Source organism: Canis aureus, chromosome 28, assembly GCF_053574225.1.
Source record: "Canis aureus isolate CA01 chromosome 28, VMU_Caureus_v.1.0, whole genome shotgun sequence".
Classification (NCBI taxonomy): domain Eukaryota; kingdom Metazoa; phylum Chordata; class Mammalia; order Carnivora; family Canidae; genus Canis; species Canis aureus.
In genome coordinates, this window is record NC_135638.1 from 3,032,593 (window position 1) to 3,051,393 (window position 18,801).

An 18,801-nucleotide genomic window follows, 5' to 3' on the forward strand; every position below is an offset into this window, starting at 1 on the left:
TTTGTGTACTCACGGGGCCCCGGAGAGAGGCAGACACCCGGGGAGGGGGCAGCGGGCTCCCCGCGGGGAGGGCGGGGCAGGACTCGATCCCGGGACCCGGGGTCGCCCTGGGCCGAGGAATGCTCAGGCCGCACAGCCTTAGCCCCCAGGGCTCTGCCCCCCACCCCCAACCAGGCGGTCGGGGCCCGGGCAGGTGCGCACGCACAGGTGGGCGGCCGGCCTTCCCCCCTCCCCCCGGGGCCCAAGCACACACTCGTGTGCAAGCGGTCACGGCGGAATCGGGCGGCCCAACGCCCCCCTCCCGGGAGGAGAAGGGCGCAGCACAGGTGAGCCAGGCAGGTGAGCCCAGGCCCCAACTGCCGCTCAACCTTCCGCTGTTGAGGGAGCATCGTCTGGTGACCGTGGGACTCTGGGAGGGGCCTAGGCTGCAGGGACAGACCAGGACCGAGCATCGTCTGGTGACCGTGGGACTCCGGGAGGGGCCTAGGCCGCAGGGACAGACCAGGACTGAGCATCGTCTGGTGACCGTGGGACTCCGGGAGGGGCCTAGGCCGCAGGGACAGACCAGGACCGAGCATCGTCTGGTGACCGTGGGACTCCAGGACGGGGCCTAGGCCGCAGGGACAGACCAGGACTGAGCATCGTCTGGTGACCGTGGGACTCCGGGAGGGGCCTAGGCTGCAGGGACAGACCAGGACCGAGCATCGTCTGGTGACCGTGGGACTCCAGGAGCGGGAACCTAGGCCGCAGGGACAGACCAGGACCGAGCATCGTCTGGTGACCGTGGGACTCCGGGAGGGGCCTAGGCCGCAGGGACAGACCAGGACTGAGCATCGTCTGGTGACCGTGGGACTCCGGGAGGGGCCTAGGCTGCAGGGACAGACCAGGACCGAGCATCGTCTGGTGACCGTGGGACTCCAGGAGCGGGAACCTAGGCCGCAGGGACAGACCAGGACCGAGCATCGTCTGGTGACCGTGGGACTCCGGGAGGGGCCTAGGCCGCAGGGACAGACCAGGACTGAGCATCGTCTGGTGACCGTGGGACTCCGGGAGGGGCCTAGGCTGCAGGGACAGACCAGGACCGAGCATCGTCTGGTGACCGTGGGACTCCAGGAGCGGGAACCTAGGCCGCAGGGACAGACCAGGACCGAGCATCGTCTGGTGACCGTGGGACTCCGGGAGGGGCCTAGGCCGCAGGGACAGACCAGGACTGAGCATCGTCTGGTGACCGTGGGACTCCGGGAGGGGCCTAGGCCGCAGGGACAGACCAGGACCGAGCATCGTCTGGTGACCGTGGGACTCCAGGACGGGGCCTAGGCCGCAGGGACAGACCAGGACTGAGCATCGTCTGGTGACCGTGGGACTCCGGGAGGGGCCTAGGCTGCAGGGACAGACCAGGACCGAGCATCGTCTGGTGACCGTGGGACTCCAGGAGCGGGAACCTAGGCCGCAGGGACAGACCAGGACCGAGCATCGTCTGGTGACCGTGGGACTCCGGGAGGGGCCTAGGCCGCAGGGACAGACCAGGACCGAGCATCGTCTGGTGACCGTGGGACTCCGGGAGGGGCCTAGGCCGCAGGGACAGACCAGGACCGAGCATCGTCTGGTGACCGTGGGACTCCAGGTGCGGGAACCTAGGCCGCAGGGACAGACCAGGACCGAGCATCGTCTGGTGACCGTGGGACTCCGGGAGGGGCCTAGGCCGCAGGGACAGACCAGGACCGAGCATCGTCTGGTGATCCTGGGACTCCGGGACAGGACCTAGGCTGCAGGGACTAAGACCAGGACCGAGCATCGTCTGGTGAGCATGGGACTCCAGGAGCGGGGACCTAGGATGCTAAGACCTATCCTAAGACCAGGATAGGGCATCGTCTGGTGACCGTGGGACTCCAGGAGCGGGGACCTAGGCCGCAGGGACTAAGACCAGGATAGGGCATCGTCTGGTGACCATGGGACTCCGGGAGGGGACCTAGGCCGCAGGGACTAAGACCAGGAGGGAGACGGCCGCCCCAACGCTCACGCTAAAGCAGTAAGCAGCCCATCCGAGGGGTAAGGGCAGGAAATTGAAATAAGGAGGCAGGCGGGGCTTGAACGGGGACAGCCTGGCCTGTGGCCTCGGAAGGCTGGGCCAGCGGGTGGTGTGGCTTCTGGTTGCTTGTCCCCAGTAGCTCCGTGACCCGGTCACATTTCTTTGAAATCCGTTAAAATTGCTTAGTCAGACACGATGGCCTGATTTGAAGGGCTAACGTCCTGAAAACAATTTCCTAAGATTCTGTGACCCGTACCACTATCCGTGGCGTCTGCTTTGGCAAAATGGGAGAGGCGCTCTCTGGTCACTGCTGGCCCTTGTGTATCCCACAGGCGCATCACGAGCCAGCTGGACTTCCTGCTGTTTCTCGAACCCACTCCCCTGCCCATCTTCTCTGACCCCATAGCACATGTGCTCCAGGCCTGCACCACCTCTTGTCCAGGCTCCGTAGCAGCCTTCCGGTGACTGCCCAAGTTTTGCTTTGCTTGGCTGCCTCATGTCCTGGGGTCTAGAAAAATTTTCCTCTTTGTAATTCTCACCCCAGATGGTTCTGGTTATGCCCCCTAGAGACTCCGTGGGTAACGCAGGCTTTCTACCGCACAGCTGTCCTTCCGAGGACGACGTGGGACAGCACTCCTTCTCTGTCCTCTCTCTAGTCGGCCCCGACCCCATTCCTTGGCCTTTCTTACTGCATCATGGCTTCCAGACCCTTCTTCATCCCAGTTACCCATAATTTGATTTATCGTTTTGTAAGATGTGTCCAAAACTGAACACGGTATCTCAGGTGCTACCTGAACAAAGCACCGCCGTTCTATCCCTTTCTTTGAACTAAAACTCTTTTTCAAAGTAGGTTTTTAAGAGTGCAGTTCTGAGTTTTGACAGATAAATACCCCTGTGTAGCCCCCAGCCTGATGGAGATATGGATGGAATACTGTCACCACTCCAGGCAGGTTCCTCATACCCTTCCTCAGCCCAAACCTGCCACCGATAGTTATTCTGATTTTGATTACCATAAATTCGTGTTGCCCAAATCAGATTTTCACGTAGATAGCGTCACATAGAACGTACTCTTTTGTGATTGGCTTCTTTCAGTCAAAATAATGTTTTTGAGAATCATTCACGTGGCACGTGTCAGCAGCCTGTTCTTTTCTTACTGCCAAGTACTATCCCCTTGAATGGACGTACCACTATTTAGCTCCACTCTTATTGATGGACACTTGAGTGTTTTCAGTTGGAGCTATAATGAATAAAGCTTCTAGAAACAAATAGCTTTATAGACCTTTGCTTTTATTTATCTGGGGTAAACACCCAGGAGTGGAATTTCTGGGTCACAATACAAGCATCTAAATTTATAAGAAATTGACAAGTTTCCAAAATGTCTGTGCCAGCCGTGCACGAGTTCCAGGTCTTTGCTCCACGTTCTTGCCAACATTTAGAATTAGCAGTTTTATTTGTTTTCATTTCAGCCATTCTTCTGGGTGTGAAGTCATTGTGGTTGTAATTTGAATTCATTTAATGAACTCAATCATTTTTCATGTACTTATTGCCTTTTTCCTATCTTCCCCTGTGAAGTGCCTGCTAAGTCTTTTGCCCATTTTTATTGGGTTGCGTACCTTTTTATTACTGAATTATAGGAATTATTTACTGTTAAAGATTTAAAAATTTTTTATATTTAAGTAATCTCTACACTCAACATGGGGCTCAAATTCATGACCCCCAGGTCAAGAGTCATGCACTCCACCGACTGAGCCAACCCGCCACCCCAGGAATTCTCCAAATTATCTGGATACAGATCTTTTATCAGATAGATGTATTGTGAATATTTCTCTCAGTGTGTGGCTTATCTTTTCCTTTTCTTAACGGTATCATTTGATGAGTAGAAATGATTAATTTTTCCTAAGTTTACTGTAACTCCTTTTATAGCTTAGTGCCTTTTTTGTCCTAGGATTCTCATTGGACTGCTCTGGCCTTCAGCTGACATCAGGTAAGTTCTCATGAGTTTACTCAAGAGTCCTGAGCCTGGGACTAAAACAGCCAAACTGGGACTTTTGGCCAGATGGATAAATTCTATCAAGCCCTCTCCACCACAGGTTCAGAAGGTAGTTTTGTGCGAAGCATTCACAGACATTACGCGGAAATTCTTATTAGTGATGACATGGTAAGGTAGATATATCCTTGGTATTTCCGACATTACACGTATTTGTGTAATAGCAGAAAAAGGATGGACATAGCTCAAGAACAGAAACACAGCTGATGAGGGGCACCAGGGTGGCTCAGTCAGTTAAGCGTCTGCCTTCAGCTCGGGTCATGATCTCAGGGTCCTGGATCGAGCCCCACGCTGGGCTCCCTGCTCAGTGGGGATTCTGCCTGTCCCACTCTCTCTGCCCCTCCCCGCCCTGTTTATGTTCTCTCTCTCTCTCTCTCCAATAAATAAATGAAATATTTTTTAAAAAAAGAAATGATGAAATAAAAAGCCTTTAATCTTTATTCATTCGCTCCCCAATCATTTCTCTGTCACCTGTTATGTGCCAGGAACTATTGCTTGCTAAAGACAGGAAGGGGAAAAAAAAAAAGATAAACATGCTCCCTTCTTTTCAGGGGGCTCTTATCTTAAGGGAGGAGTAAACATAAGTGCAAATAATTAGTCATGATTATGCAGAAGGTGCTTTGGGAGCATTGGAGGAAGAATGGATTCGCTGGGAGGCCAGGGGCGAGCATCACAGAGGAGGCTGCACTTGAACTCAGTCTGGAGAAAGGCATATAAGAGCCTGTCAGACAGAAATTAAGGTGGGCTCCCCAGCAGAGGAAATTCCACATATAGAGGCAAGGACAGAGAAGAGGAATGAGAAGTTTGGGAAAATTACTCTAGTACCTCAATTTTGAGCAATTAAAATGAAAAAAAAAAACTGCAAATTACATATAGGTGCTCTGATGCTAAAATGATCGATCTGAAGTGGATCTAGACAGAAGAGCATGGATCAGGGAACTAGGGCCCCAGATAGACTAGGAATAACAACAAGAACAACAACAACAAAAGGACTATCTGAACTCAAAGAGTATGACACCCGGTTTCAGTGACTTCCAGTTTCCCCTAAATCCTGGTGGGGAATAAGTGGACATTAGTCATTACATGTAGCATCTGTAAATAAGAGGACTGTTAGGCTGCATATATAATTCCAAAATGCATGTTCAGCTACTCTCAGCAAATCGTTTTGTTGTAATTGCCTAAAGTAAGCGTGCCCTTCAGGTAGTGATAAGGAGAGATGCAAGAAATGGGTGGAACCCACTGACGTTGGCCCAGTGGGTAGAGTAGAGAGGTCCTTGCAGAATGGTGCTGCAGAAGCTCTGGCACACAGTAAGCACTCAATAAATGGTAGCTCAATGGTGACAAGAGGGCATAGAAAAATAACAGGTGAAAATCCACAAGGCAGCCTAGGACAGTCCGGAGATTGCTGTCTCTCTGGGGTTTCAAGTAGGCAAAAAGTCAATTAAGGAAGGAAAATGACGTCTGCATACACACACATCTTAGTCCAAATCTATACTATCTGTGTGGCACCAGAACCCCAAACTGAGAAATTAAATTGAGAAGCGGTATAGGAACATTGAAAACTCTAGGGCTTCGGTGGATGAAAATGTCAAATTGCTCCATAAAGAGAATTCACAACCACTCGTTCACACAACCTCTCAGGAGGGGGGAAAAACCCACTTTTCGAGGGATGAGCTCATAATCAAAGATTGCAAACCACATGAAGAGACAAGCCACCATAAAGGGGAGTTAGGAGGCATAAGAGCTGGAAATAATAGGATGCTCCAAAAATGATTGGAGGACGATTTGAGGACAACAAACACTTGTATAACTTCTACCCACGTACTCAATTTAATTGAAAACGGTTATAAACAATAAAAGGTAACTCCATCTGCAGATTCTTAATGGCCTCTTTTATGCTTCACTCTTGATTTGTGGATTGACTCAGATATCAAAGTCAAAATATAATTTGATACCAATCTGGTCAAAACCTACCCAAGCTGGTTGAAACCAGTCTTTAAAAGGTAATCTTGGAAAAGGCAGAGAAGTGGAAAATGCCAGAGCAGTCCAGTTAAAACAGGCATCTCATTTTGCCCAGGCAATTATACCCACACGGAAATGGTCATAAATAATTTTATCTATTCATATTTCAGCTACTGCTTCCATTTGGCTGAAGCGTATACTTCTTAGTCATTTATTTTGTTAATAAGAGATGTCAAAGCCTCAACGAAAACTCCACAACCTTTTTTTTTTTTTTTTTTTTTTTTTTGGATCCTACTCACTGTTTCATTAGGACAACATTCCAAAAAAGCTTTACAGGGTTTATTTTTACCTATTGGATTTTTAACTCTATGACTGCCAGATTTTCATGGGTTAAAGGACCAGAAAATGGCACTGAGGCAAGAACTCCAAGTTCCTGTGTGTCCTTCCAGAACTCTCTTCGGGTAGTAGTTGCTGAACATAAGGGTTTTATAAATGAACAAAGTTTCAGGGACTGAAATGAATGAAATATGGAGGCAGTGACATAGAATGTCCATCTCATTATTTGCTAGATAAAGACATTCAGAGTAAGTATCTACTACAGCCAGAATCTAATTTTTAAAAATATTTTATTTATTTATTAACGAGAGAGGAGAATGAGCTCGGGGGCGGGGGGGTGGGCAGAGGGAGAGGGAGAAGCAGATGTAGGGCTGAACACTGGGCTCCATGTGGGGCCTGATCTTGGACCACAAGATCATGCCCTGAGCTGAAGCCAGAACCTTAACCAACCGAGCCACCCACGTATCCCCTTAATCTCATTTTCGAAAGCCTATTTTGACACCAAAATAAGGAAGAACATAATCTCAGAAAAAAAAGAGGGTATTCTTCAAATTTGTATGTAAGTAGCTTTATTAAAAATACATTATAGCATCCCTGTTTTCCCATTCTGCCATGAACTATTAAAATATTTTTTCTGAACTACTAAAATATTGAACATGGTTTCAGGTTGTGAGATAATAGAGTTCCTAAACCTTGGTAATCTCCTCAGTGATAAAAACTCTAGGAGCATCTCTTGTTCTAATATTTGGCCTCACCCTTGGTCTCTGACACAGAGCCCCTGAAACCCCTGTAATTTCCCAGGTGACAGGAGTGCTTTGTGCTCTTGGGTGACTTGGGCTGGCCTCCTGAATGGGGGCGGGTCACCAGAAGGACCAAGCCATGATTAGAAGCTGGGAATGTTCAGCTCCGCCCTCCATTGTTTCTAGAGGGAAGAGGGCCTGAAGGTGGTGGCAATGGTTGATCTTGCCCATGCGATGAAGCCTCCATAAAAATTCAACTGGTCTGGGGTTTGGAGAGCTTCTAGATTGGTGAACCACATACTGGGGGAGTGACATACCCCAACTGCATAGGAACAGAAGCTCCCAGACTGCCCTTTATATATCCCCCCATCTGGCTGTTCCTCTGTATCCTTTATCATACCCTTTAATCAACTGGTGAATATAAGTGTTTCTCTAAGTTCTGTGAGCTGCTCCAGCAAATGCGTTGAACCTGATGAGGGCTCATGGGAACCTCTCATTTGCAGCTAATTGGTCAGAAGCACAGGTGACAATCTGGACTTGAGATTGGCATCTGAATCGGTGGTGGGGAGGGGGGCGATCTTTTGGGGACTGAGCCCTTAGGCTGCAGGATCTGACACTATCTCCAGGTAGATAGGGTCAGAATTGAGTTAAATTGGTGCTGTGGGGAGTTGCGCGGCATGGAGAAGACCCCACTCCTGTGGAGTCCAGATGTGTCAGAAGTGAAGTGTTCTGTGTGAGGAGTTTAAAGAGAAAGACTTGCAGGAGGTAGACTGAACTATAGGATCCTCCCGGACATAGACTCAGTGTTCCCCAGCTTTGGGGATGCAGGGCACGTGTCCTTGTCACTCTGACTTCAAAGCAGGGGTTTCAAAGCTCTAGAGTCCCTATCAACTTCGATACCCTTCAATAGTGACAATGGGCAGACTTTACAGCCCTTGACCTACCATTATAACTCGATTGCCTATAAAATCGTTGGAGTTTAGAGGATCCTTTCTGGTTTCCACAGCACTTACATATGCATTCTCTCCTTCAATCTACGGAAGAAAGAACCCTAATGTGAGAAATTTTATTTACCTCTATCTTGCAGTTAAAAAAAAATGAATGTCAGAGCTGTCATTCATTTATTCATTCATTTGCTCAGATAGTCAACAAATATTTATGTGTCTCCAGACCCTGCAGCACTCACTCTTCTAACCCCCAATGACATGATGATGAATACAAAGTCATCCCCTTACTTAAGATTCTGTGGATAGTTCATGACAGAGCTCACCTGGAGCCCAGGTGTTCTGATGGCGAGCACTGTGCTCTCTGGGAAGCCATGATGCCCATGTATCTCTCCCTTCACCATGTTCGGTTCTCTCTGCCCCAGGCAATCCTTTCACTTCCCACAGACTGTCTGAGCTCCCTGACCTTGGCCAGGTTGAGACACGTGGCATTCTGGACAGGCTCTCATATTCACACCAACATCTAGACATTAGTTCAACATTTATTTAGGGTGGCTGAGCTCTGGAATGGGGTTGGATGGGTCTGAAGAACAAAGAAGGGGACCACTAGAGGCCACACTCAATCAGCAGAATAAAGGCCCTGCGGCTAACAGGAAGTTTAAAGACTAGATATTGTTTCTTGAACATAAACATGCTGATAAGGCCCTTGATCTTTCCCTCCTACCCAAGTAGCTTATCAGAATATTTCTTCCAAGCATACATAGTTCTTTCCCTGAGAGGAGACCCAATAAATGCAATTTTCACCAGTTCCTAATATTCCAGTAACGCCTTCACTTAACTCGCTGGTCGCCCATCCCTTCATCTTCCTCTACGCTCACTTCTTGTTTGAAACAGCCTCGGCTTAGCGTTTGGCCAAGACATATTCTTATTAGGCTCCACCCAACTCACAGCCTGTTCTTTCCAAGGACCACTTTGGTGCACCTAGAACATTTCATTTTCCCAACTGGATCTCCACACATTTCACCACCTGGTGCCCATCCACCTGAACCTGCACCCACCAGTATGGGATTGGTGTGACGCGTCTCCTGGTCACACGGATGCCCCACGTTTGAATATCACTTTTACATGTATTGCTCATAGTCCTTTGCGCTTGTAAAATCTCGGTAGATACTCTTCTTTCATATATCTGCCAGACTGAGACACGTTGGACCTTGAAGGCCATTTCCAGATAGATATAGGTCTGATAAAGGACTTTTCAACTTTTCATGTCGGAGGGCTCTGCTCCCAGGCTCCCAGCGAAGCTATACTTTCACATCTACCAAGGTCAGAATGACTTGGCAAAACCTCAAAGCACAGGCTCTGGTTCTACCCTGAGCACACGTTGTACATCTGCTTTGTTAAAGAAAATAACAAAAAGGGGCCATTCTGAACAGAAAAGGTAAGAGGTTCCCATAAGATCAAAGTCATACACCCACACATACTAGAAACTTAACGTTGACAACTTTCTGAAATGTTCTTTGTTTGATAATTTGTAACTTTTATGTAAAAAATGTGTACAACCCGATACCAGATGTCCCTCTGCTCTTTGTGTGGATTGTATCTCCCGGGCACCTGCCCTAACTTGGGCTCCAATACAACTCTCTTTAGAATCCCTTTAGGGTTTCTGAAAAGTTTGGTCACTTTGTGTCAACAGATACATAAATATGCAGATTTGCAATATGTCCAATGCAATGTCATGTGATGGATCATTACGCATCTGCTTATGATGATTTTAGAGTTAAGTGGAAAAGAAAAATAGCAGTTTCAATTCTTCACTAACAACTAGCCCCACACTCTCTTTAATGGGACTTTTAAACTCTCAATGTTTTAGAAAGTAATTGGTGCCCAACCTGAACACATTAGTGGCAAGATGATTGGTCTGCCTTGGAAGTGCCAGCTCAGCAGAGGATAGTTGACAAATCTGTTGCTAACTTCCCGCAAGATGGCCCTTCTATGAATAAACATGCTCAGTTGCAAATACTTGGCAGGCAAAAGCCTGTGTAAGACGATCGTGAACCCCACCCCCCCATTTTCAGTGGCAGTGCAAGCTTCTCTGTGAAGGAATCCTACTGCTTCCACAACCCACTGCATAGTGACCTCCACACCTTTGCTCAGAGGCAAAGAGAGACAGTATGTAGCAGTGATGCACCGCGAGCCCGGGAGTGCCTCTTGGATGCCCACACATCAAGTGGGCACATCAAGTGGGCCATCAGGTACATGGGACTTGAGCTGATGTGAGCGGTCGGGTAAGTTCCTATGCTTCACTCTCCCAATAAAGAGATACATTCTCAAGCTAGCCCTAGCTTTGGGAAAGCTGCGGGCTTCATCATCAAAAAAATGGGCACTGGGTGTTATGCTATATGTTGGCAAATTGAACTCCAATTAAAAAAAAATATGTAAAAATAAATAAGTATGGACCTGCTGCAAAAAAAAAATGCTTTGCACAAATTCGGCAGCCGATAAATATTGGTTGAATAAAATCAAAGAATGGACTGAGAAAAAAAAAAGAATAGATGAATGGAATTGGATTCTTTGCAGCCCAGAGATCGCTACAAACCTCAAATTTATTTTTTTTTCATTTTTGAAAGGTATATTTTCTTTTGAACTGAAAGGTGTTTAAAAATCGTTTATTTCCTTGATACATTGTATTTAAAATTGATATTTGTAATGCTTCTGCTTTTGTCATAAATATATATATGTATTAGCTTTTCTTTCTCTGGATTACTTGTGCTTAAGGTTTTATAAGAAGCTTTAAATAGTGTGATTTGGAGAATAAAATTTCTAAGGAAAAATGGAAAAAAAAAAGATGAGATGGATCGTCCTAGATTTACAGGGTGGGCTCTAAATCCAATGACTGGTGGTGTCTATAAGAGAAAGGACAGGGACATTTGCGACATAGAGACGAGGAGAGAAGGCCATGTGAAGACAGGGGCAGGGATTGGAGTGCTGTGTACAAGGCAAGAAATGCCAGGAACCACCAAATGCTGAGAGAGGGAAAGAAGGATTCTTCTCTAGAGTCACTGGACAAACCTCAAATTTAAATGATAATGAAATTTAACGCTGAGAATTGTACTTTCCTAACACTGATCTTGGGGAAAGAGATTTTATGCCATACATTTGGGTCCTTTGGATTGTCAGTAACCCATCTTCTCTTTGTCTTTCTACTTTCCTTATTTCAAGGTAGAATTAGAGCCTATCAATATGAGAATTCCAGGAAGAGGTTAATTTGGAGAAAAGTGTTCTCTAAAGCAGCCATTCTAAGAAGAGTATCAACTGTTTCTTGCTTATGAAGACTTAATCGCTTGGCCGGTACTTCCATCCCTTTATTTTTTAAAAAAGATTTTATTTACTTATTAATGAGACACAGAGAGAGACAGAGAGAGAGAGAGAGAGAGAGAGAGAGAGAGAGACCAAGCAGCAGAGACAGGAGCAGGCTCCATGCAGGGAGCCCGAAGTGGGACTCGATCCCGGGTCTCCAGGATCAGGCCCTGGGCTGAAGGTGGCGCTAAACTGCTGAGCCACCTGGGCTGCCCCCTCCATCCCTTTAATTCCCTCTCTTTTCCTACTTGAATAATAGTTAGCAGAAATTAAGGTATCAAAATCCCTTCTCCCCTGCCCCCCACTCAAATAGCAGGAATCCTGAGTCATAGCACTCCAAGACCCACAAGTAGAAGTGGATGCTTCCTGCAGAAAGAGTAGCTGGAAGAGGCAGGGGATTCTGAGTAAAACACTGTGTCTCCTAGGAAGTCCTCAAGGGCCAACTGAAACCATGCACAGGGACAGCCAGTGTCCCACAGCTGCAGACAGCACCTTGTAATATTCATTTCTGTGCCTCGGGTGAACAGGAAGGAGACGCAAGACAGGGTTGCAGAAGGGTGCGTGAAAGAGCATTAGACCTGAGCTTGACCTTCCTCCTTGCTCCAAAGAATGAGAAGGCCCTAATGCTGCAGAGATTTGTTTGCACTAAGAAGCTCTTATTATAAAATGCAATTACCTGTGGGATGATTAGGCCTACAGTACTGGAGATTGCATTAAACTCAATTAAGTCCTCTGCAATCAGAGTCATTATTTTGGGGCAGGGAATGAAAAAAAAAAAAAGATGTATAGTCCAGTTAAAAGGGGATGAAAAGGAAAATGATCTAGGGCAGTGTTTCCCAAATCTGCTGCATAACAATCAGAAGAGCTTGTTGAAAACACAGATTCTCTCCTCCTTCTCCCTACCTCATACCCATTCTGAATCAAGAAAGTCTGGGGTGGAGACCAGGAATCAATTTTTTAAAAATATTTTATTTATTTATTTGACAGAGAGCTGGAGAGGGCCAGAGAGTACAAGTAGGAGGAGTGGAAGAGGAGAAGCAGGCTCCCCACTGAGCAGGGAGCCCGATGCCGATGCCGGGCTGGATCCTAGGACCATGGGATCACAACTTGAGCCAAAGGCAGATGCTTAACCAACTGAGCCACCCAGGTGCCCCCAGGAATCAATATTTTTAAAAAGCTCCCTGGGTCATCTGATATTGCCAGGCCAGAGATGAGCTCTGGGGAAGCGCAGGTCTTAGAGGCTGGTTTGGTGCCCTGACCAAGCTTCAGTGTGATCCTCACCTTGACAGACATTGAACTTGGGTTTGCAGCGGGTTGATCGTAACTGATCTGCTTACAAAGTTTGTAGGAAACTTATGTATGTCAGCTTTTACAATTACAAGGAGGGAGAGTCCTTCTCAGAGGTCAAAATGCCCACGTTTCCTATGCAGAACACAGGCAGAGCACCGGACACTTAATCAGATGGTTGCCTGCTATTGATTTGTGAAATCAGATCAAAGGGAGGCTCCCAATGGCATTTTTATTCAGGCCACAGGCGGTGTGGGAAATAATTCTTTTATGCCCCAGACCAAATCTCCTTAACCTTGGCCAGAGCTAGAGAAACACTGCCAAATTCTTGCTCTCAGACACTTTTTCTAAAGTCTATGCAGACAATCCCCTTTTTGTTTTTTCACATGTTTATTCTCTTTTTAAACAGGATACTATTTTACTAAATTTCTATTTTCTTCCTTGAAGTTGCATTCCATTCATGCATCTCTGGCCACCTATGTCGCACTGCATGTATCCACATCACCAGTATCTTGGTGACTGCTTAGATGTGTAACTTATTTTCTATCCTTATGCACTGACCTGATGGTCAACCTCATGAACTTACATTCCAGCAGGAAGAAATTTGTAATAAATATATTTTAAGAACAAAATAAATATATAAGATTGTGTGAGTACTTTGAAGAAACTGAAGTACAGCAAGAGGTAGACATGATTAGCACTGGGAGTTTGGCTGAGGAAGACTTCTTGTAGATGAGAGAGCTAGAACCTCATAAGTGCACTCTCAAACAGTGTGCGTTTCCAAGGTCATGTAGAGCTTTGCATCTCCACCAGAGATACTATCATCGTTAAACTAACAGAGTCAGTAGATGGTTTTGTAAAATTTGTTATGAGAAGCTAATGGAGAAAATACTCATCTAGATAGTCTGAAATCTCTTCCATCATTAAACACAAGGAACATTGGATAAATTGGAACAACTATTTATAAATATGCTATTTTCAAGTGAAATCTATTTTTAAGTGAAGATGTGAGCTTACAATAAAGTAAGAGAAATCACCAGTTAGCAAAAGTAATGAGGGAAATTAAAATCAGTGAGGTCAACATGAGACCTGAAGCTTCAGCTGCTGCCGGGAAGGGGTTTGGATACTAATCCCTGTGTAGGAACAGGAGATACAGCCTTAAAGCCCTAGAGACAGGAAATTGGAATTCAAAAGATAACAGGAAGCCAGGATGAAGCTGTGCTGAATTTAAAAATATTTTTTAAAAAAATCCATTAGTTTTGGGTAGAGGTTTTTAAAAAGAAAAGATAATATCCCTGAGGATTTATAGCTACATAACTATCTGATGTTCAAATTCATTCCATGGGCAAGATCTAGGAAACTCCAAATTCAGATAACAGCATAAAAAGTAGCATTTAGCTAGTGATGCTCCTGGAGTAACTTACAAAAGCAAATGCAAAGCCTCTCTTGAAGAACGTCCCCTTAGCAAGGGCTCTGTAGGGATTTCCAGAGATTCAATTCCTATGAAGGCAAGCTCATAATCTAAAACTGTAAAACATATGTGGAAACAACACTATAAAAATGAGTCACCAGAAGTAATGTGTACAGTACAGAAGGTAGACTTAGAACTTTAAATGCTATAATTCTTGAATAGAAATAATTTTTAGAAAGAAGTTAAAGGATTAAATATATATTTAAAAAAAGGTCTTAAGGAAAAAGTACAGGAGTCTCTGAAAAAAAGCGGAGGCAGACCTTGAAAACTGAACCACATAGAACTTTTAGAAACAAAAAATATGGCAATAACAGCTAAAACTCGGTGGTGAAAGTATTTGCATATCACATATCAAATAAAGGACTTGTATCTGGAATATATAAAGAACTCTCTAAATCAATGATTGATGTACATAATGTGAATGGATCTTAAAGGCATTATACTGAGTGAATTAAAGCCAATCTTAAAGGGTTATGAGCTGCATAAAATTCCCCAAATGAGAAAATTATATAGAGAGAGAAGAGATCAGTGGTTGTCCAGAGTTAAGACAAGGTGCAAGGAGGCGGTGGCTATAAAGCTGCACTGGGGCTCCTGGGTGGCTCAGTCAGTGAAATGTCTGCCTTTGGTTCAGGTCATGATCCCAGGGTCCTGGGATCGAGTCCCGAATCAGGCTCCCCACTCAGCATGGAGCCTACTTCTCCCTCTTTCTCTGCCTGCTGCTCCCCCTGCTTGTGTACTGTCTCCATCTCTCTCTCTCAATCCCCCTGTCATATAAATAAATAAAATCTTTAAAGGGGCAGCATGAGGGTGTTCCACTGTGGTGAAAATTGTGATGATGGTGATATATGAATCTATATTTGTGATAAAAGTCATAAAATGGGATGCCTGGGTGGCTCAGCGGTTGAGCGTCTGCCTTTGGCTCACGGCGCGATCCCAGTTCGGGGATCGAGTCCCACATCAGGCTCCCTGTGAGGAGTCTGCTTCTCCCTCTGCCTGTGTCTCTGCCTCTCTCTGTGTCTCTCATGAATAAATAAATAAAATCTTTTGTAAAAAATAAATAAAAGTCATAAAATAAAAACATGAAAATAAAAGTATATGCAAAGACTTATGAAATCTGTGATGCAGTTGATAATATTGTGCCAGTTAATTTCTTGGCTTCAATAATGTGCTATAATTATTAATAGATCACCACTGGGGGAAGCCAAACATGAACTCTCTGTGCTATTTTTGCAACATATTATGATTCTATATTTTACAATAAAAGTTATTTTAAAATTATAAAACTATGGAATACCTATTTTTTGGAAGACACATATTTTTAAAAACCAAATGGACATGTTAAAAATAGATAAGTCACAGACAAAAAGAGAATTAGTGAATGAGGAGACTGATCTGAGGAGATCATCCAAAGTCAGTCCAGGAAGACGAAGGGATGGCAAATATAAAAACATTAAAAGACATAAAGAACAAAAGGAGATGTCTGACATAAATGTAATAGGAGTGGTGGAAAGAAAACCCTGAGAAAATGGAGGAAAGAGAATATTTGAATAGATAAAGGCTGAGAATTTTACAAAACTGATGAAAGATACAAATCTGCAGATTCAAGAAACATAACCAGTTGCAAATGGTTATAAATAGTTATAAAAAACTACCCACCCTCAGACACATTTTAATGAAACTACAGAATAGCAAAGAAAGATTTTTCTTAAAATAACAGAAACGATTCTATCTGTTGCTAATCACAATTTTCTTTTCATTGCAACACCAATTGCTTGATATTTCTTTTGCGCTTACATCTGAAATCTGCTATCCAAATACAGTGATCCCTAGAATGTCCACAGTTTATGGCTTTAGGGGAAAAAAGTACACCCTGTACTGTGTAAAGTTCAGCGCAATCTCAGTAATACGAGCTGGATAAATACGACAGGCACATGACTGTGGCTGGCCAAGAACCCAGCAAACTGTACGTCTCCCTTAGTTTTGCTCAACTTGTTTTTGCTCTGTAAACAGTGAATAAATCAAACCTGCCCGTCCTCCCAGCCTGGTCGTGGTAATGGTTCCTGCTTGGCCTGAGGACAGCTCAGTGCAAACATCTTTCAGTTAACTGGTTGAGAGTTCAGAGGGTACACTCGGGATCAGCCCCACACATCCCTTCTCCCTCAGCTACCAGTCTCTGGCTTCAAACTGGGAAAAAACTGGACCAAGATAGAAAAGAAGAATCCTGTTCTTGTTGCTACTGCTTTATCTCATACCTTGTAGGCATCGGGTCCTTCTCTGTGAATCAGGCGATTTCAGTCACTATTTCAAACTTGGAGTTGATTTACAAAATAGACCAGTGGGCTGAGAATGTTTCTGACTCTCCTGGAAATCTCTGAGTCTTGTTTTTATCCATCTCTCAAATGGTGCAAAACAATAAAACACTGCCACTCTGCTTCTCTTAAAAGAAATATCATGTTACAGCCCAATGCCCCATGGACATATGTCTCACCATTCTATTCTACTGCTGCTTAAGCTGGAGAGGGGAAGGGAAACCATTTATTCGTGCATTTATCTCTCTATAAACATTTTAGTCATTTTTCAAGCTAGAAGATAAAAAAGATGATCTTTGAGGACTAACTGGGAAAAGGTGGAATGATCTTTCATCTCTTCCTGTTCAAATTCTTGGTGGATGAGTAAGGCATGAGGGGACATTTTCTCTGGAGTTCTCCAATACATGGGGCATGGTGTTCCAGAAGAACAGGAGTCATGAAAAAAGCCCATATATAATTTCCTCATTTGGGGGACTTCTGTGACTCTCCCCCATTGAACACCCTACCTGTCCGTCACACTGTCCATAGCTCGGCTGGACTGACAAGTGCATTTCTATTAACAGCATTTAGAAAGGGGTAGATTACAAGTGTCTCAGTCCAAGGAGTATGAATAACGAGAATGAACTACGTGGGGAGGCAGGTGGTATCATCTCTTTCCACATTGAGATTCTTAGGCACAGGGATGGGAACGATTCGCAGTCCGTCCTCTTGGATCTGGGATTCTCTGTTCCCCGAGAATCTGCATAAGTAGGTCATGCAGATGTCATGCGAAGATGATTCCATCTCTGGCCAGAGGTCATCTTGATGCCTTCTTGGGCAAATTTTTAGTATGGAAAGATTTCAGCTAAAATTCACGGTAGAGAAAGATGCAAGATTTTGCTTAATCTTTATAGTTCTTGGCCCCAACTCTACTGTTTTTTTCACCTCTTGCCTACTCTCTTCGTCTGTCTTCTCTCCCTCTTTGAGCTTGAGCTCTTTGTCCTCTCATCCTTTACTTGAAGTGCTGAAATCCTTTCAAAAATTGCTGTTAAATAAAAACAATGAGGAAATGGAAAATTGCTGCCATACTCAGGCTAGGAAATGACTGGAAATTCTGACCATATCAAATAAATATACATGTGTTTTACCATCACTGTGCATTATACCAGTAAACCACAGCTGGCTAACATCACACCTACCTTTGAAAAGTGAACATTGTGGCCATAAATGTTCCAGGATGACGTGGAAGTATTTGCATCCCTTCAATTTCCCATTCAAATGATATGCACGCAGCTGGTATTTCAGTTGTTCCAAATAATAAATTATTTCACCAGGTTACATCCTTCACTTACACAAACCTCGGGGCTCTGTTTGCTTCCATCCTCCCTGCAGCTGTTGCTTAGGTTTTTGCTACATAATTACTGTTTATTCAAAATCTCTCACTTGTTAGAGGAGTTACCACAGAGCTCTCACATTCAGCTTTCAAAATGTGATGACTCTTATGTTTTATTCTCTGTGCTAAATGTTGGAGGCAGCTTTGAGTCCTAACCAAAATATTTGCACGATGCTAATTACATTTCTGTGGACCATCAAAATCAAGTCTGTAGAAGAAGAAATGAAAAACGTGCATCGAACTTCGTAATTGCAATTTCAAAAATTTCAGAACAAAGGATCTTAACGTTGGACAAAGCACGGATCCAGGCCCCTTCTTGCGGATGAACACTAATAGAAAACCCAGCTGGGGAGTACTGAGTGCTTCGCCTGGGCCAGGCCTGTCCTGAGTGCCTTCCACACTTCGTCTTTAAATAACCTGAGTGCCAAAAAAATAAAAATAAAAATAAAAATAAAAATAACCTGAGTGCCTTCCACACTTCGTCTTTAAACAATCGTATGAGATAGGAAGTATTATGAGCCCATTTGATAGGTGAAAAAAACCGAGGCACAGAGAGGTCAAGTCACTTGCACAGGGTCCCTTACACACCAAGTAGTAGGATCTGCGTTTAAATTCAGGCATTCTGACTCCAAAGCCCACGCCTGAACCACTGCTCCTTAGTCTACTTGTGAAGGCCACCTTCCCACATTACTGTATATTTTTAAAGAAGTTCCCTTGCCCTGATCCAGGTCCCCCTCTCAATGCATCAACCCCGTCATCTCCTCCCCACTATGCCCTCCACCTTGGCCGTCAGTTGGGAGAAGCCCCGTAGGGCACCCAGCTCCCCAACAGCTGCCTTTCCTGTTAAAGTTTATTTAAAAGATCTGGTCTCTGTCTTCTTCTTTTTTTTTTTTTTTGGTCTCCGTCTTCTAAGTTCATAATCCAAATCAAACAGTATACGGAGGCAT

General features: G+C 44.9%; 1 long non-coding RNA gene across 1 annotated transcript; it reads left to right on the plus strand.

The window, feature by feature from the left end:
- The first annotated feature begins 1,269 nt into the window (after positions 1-1,269).
- Positions 1,270-18,684, plus strand: LOC144300318 (uncharacterized). Its single transcript, XR_013366900.1, has 5 exons — positions 1,270-1,801; positions 3,975-4,013; positions 10,134-10,343; positions 11,282-11,406; positions 12,403-18,684. It is a non-coding gene; the product is annotated as an uncharacterized LOC144300318 (long non-coding RNA).
- The last annotated feature ends 117 nt before the right edge of the window (positions 18,685-18,801 follow it).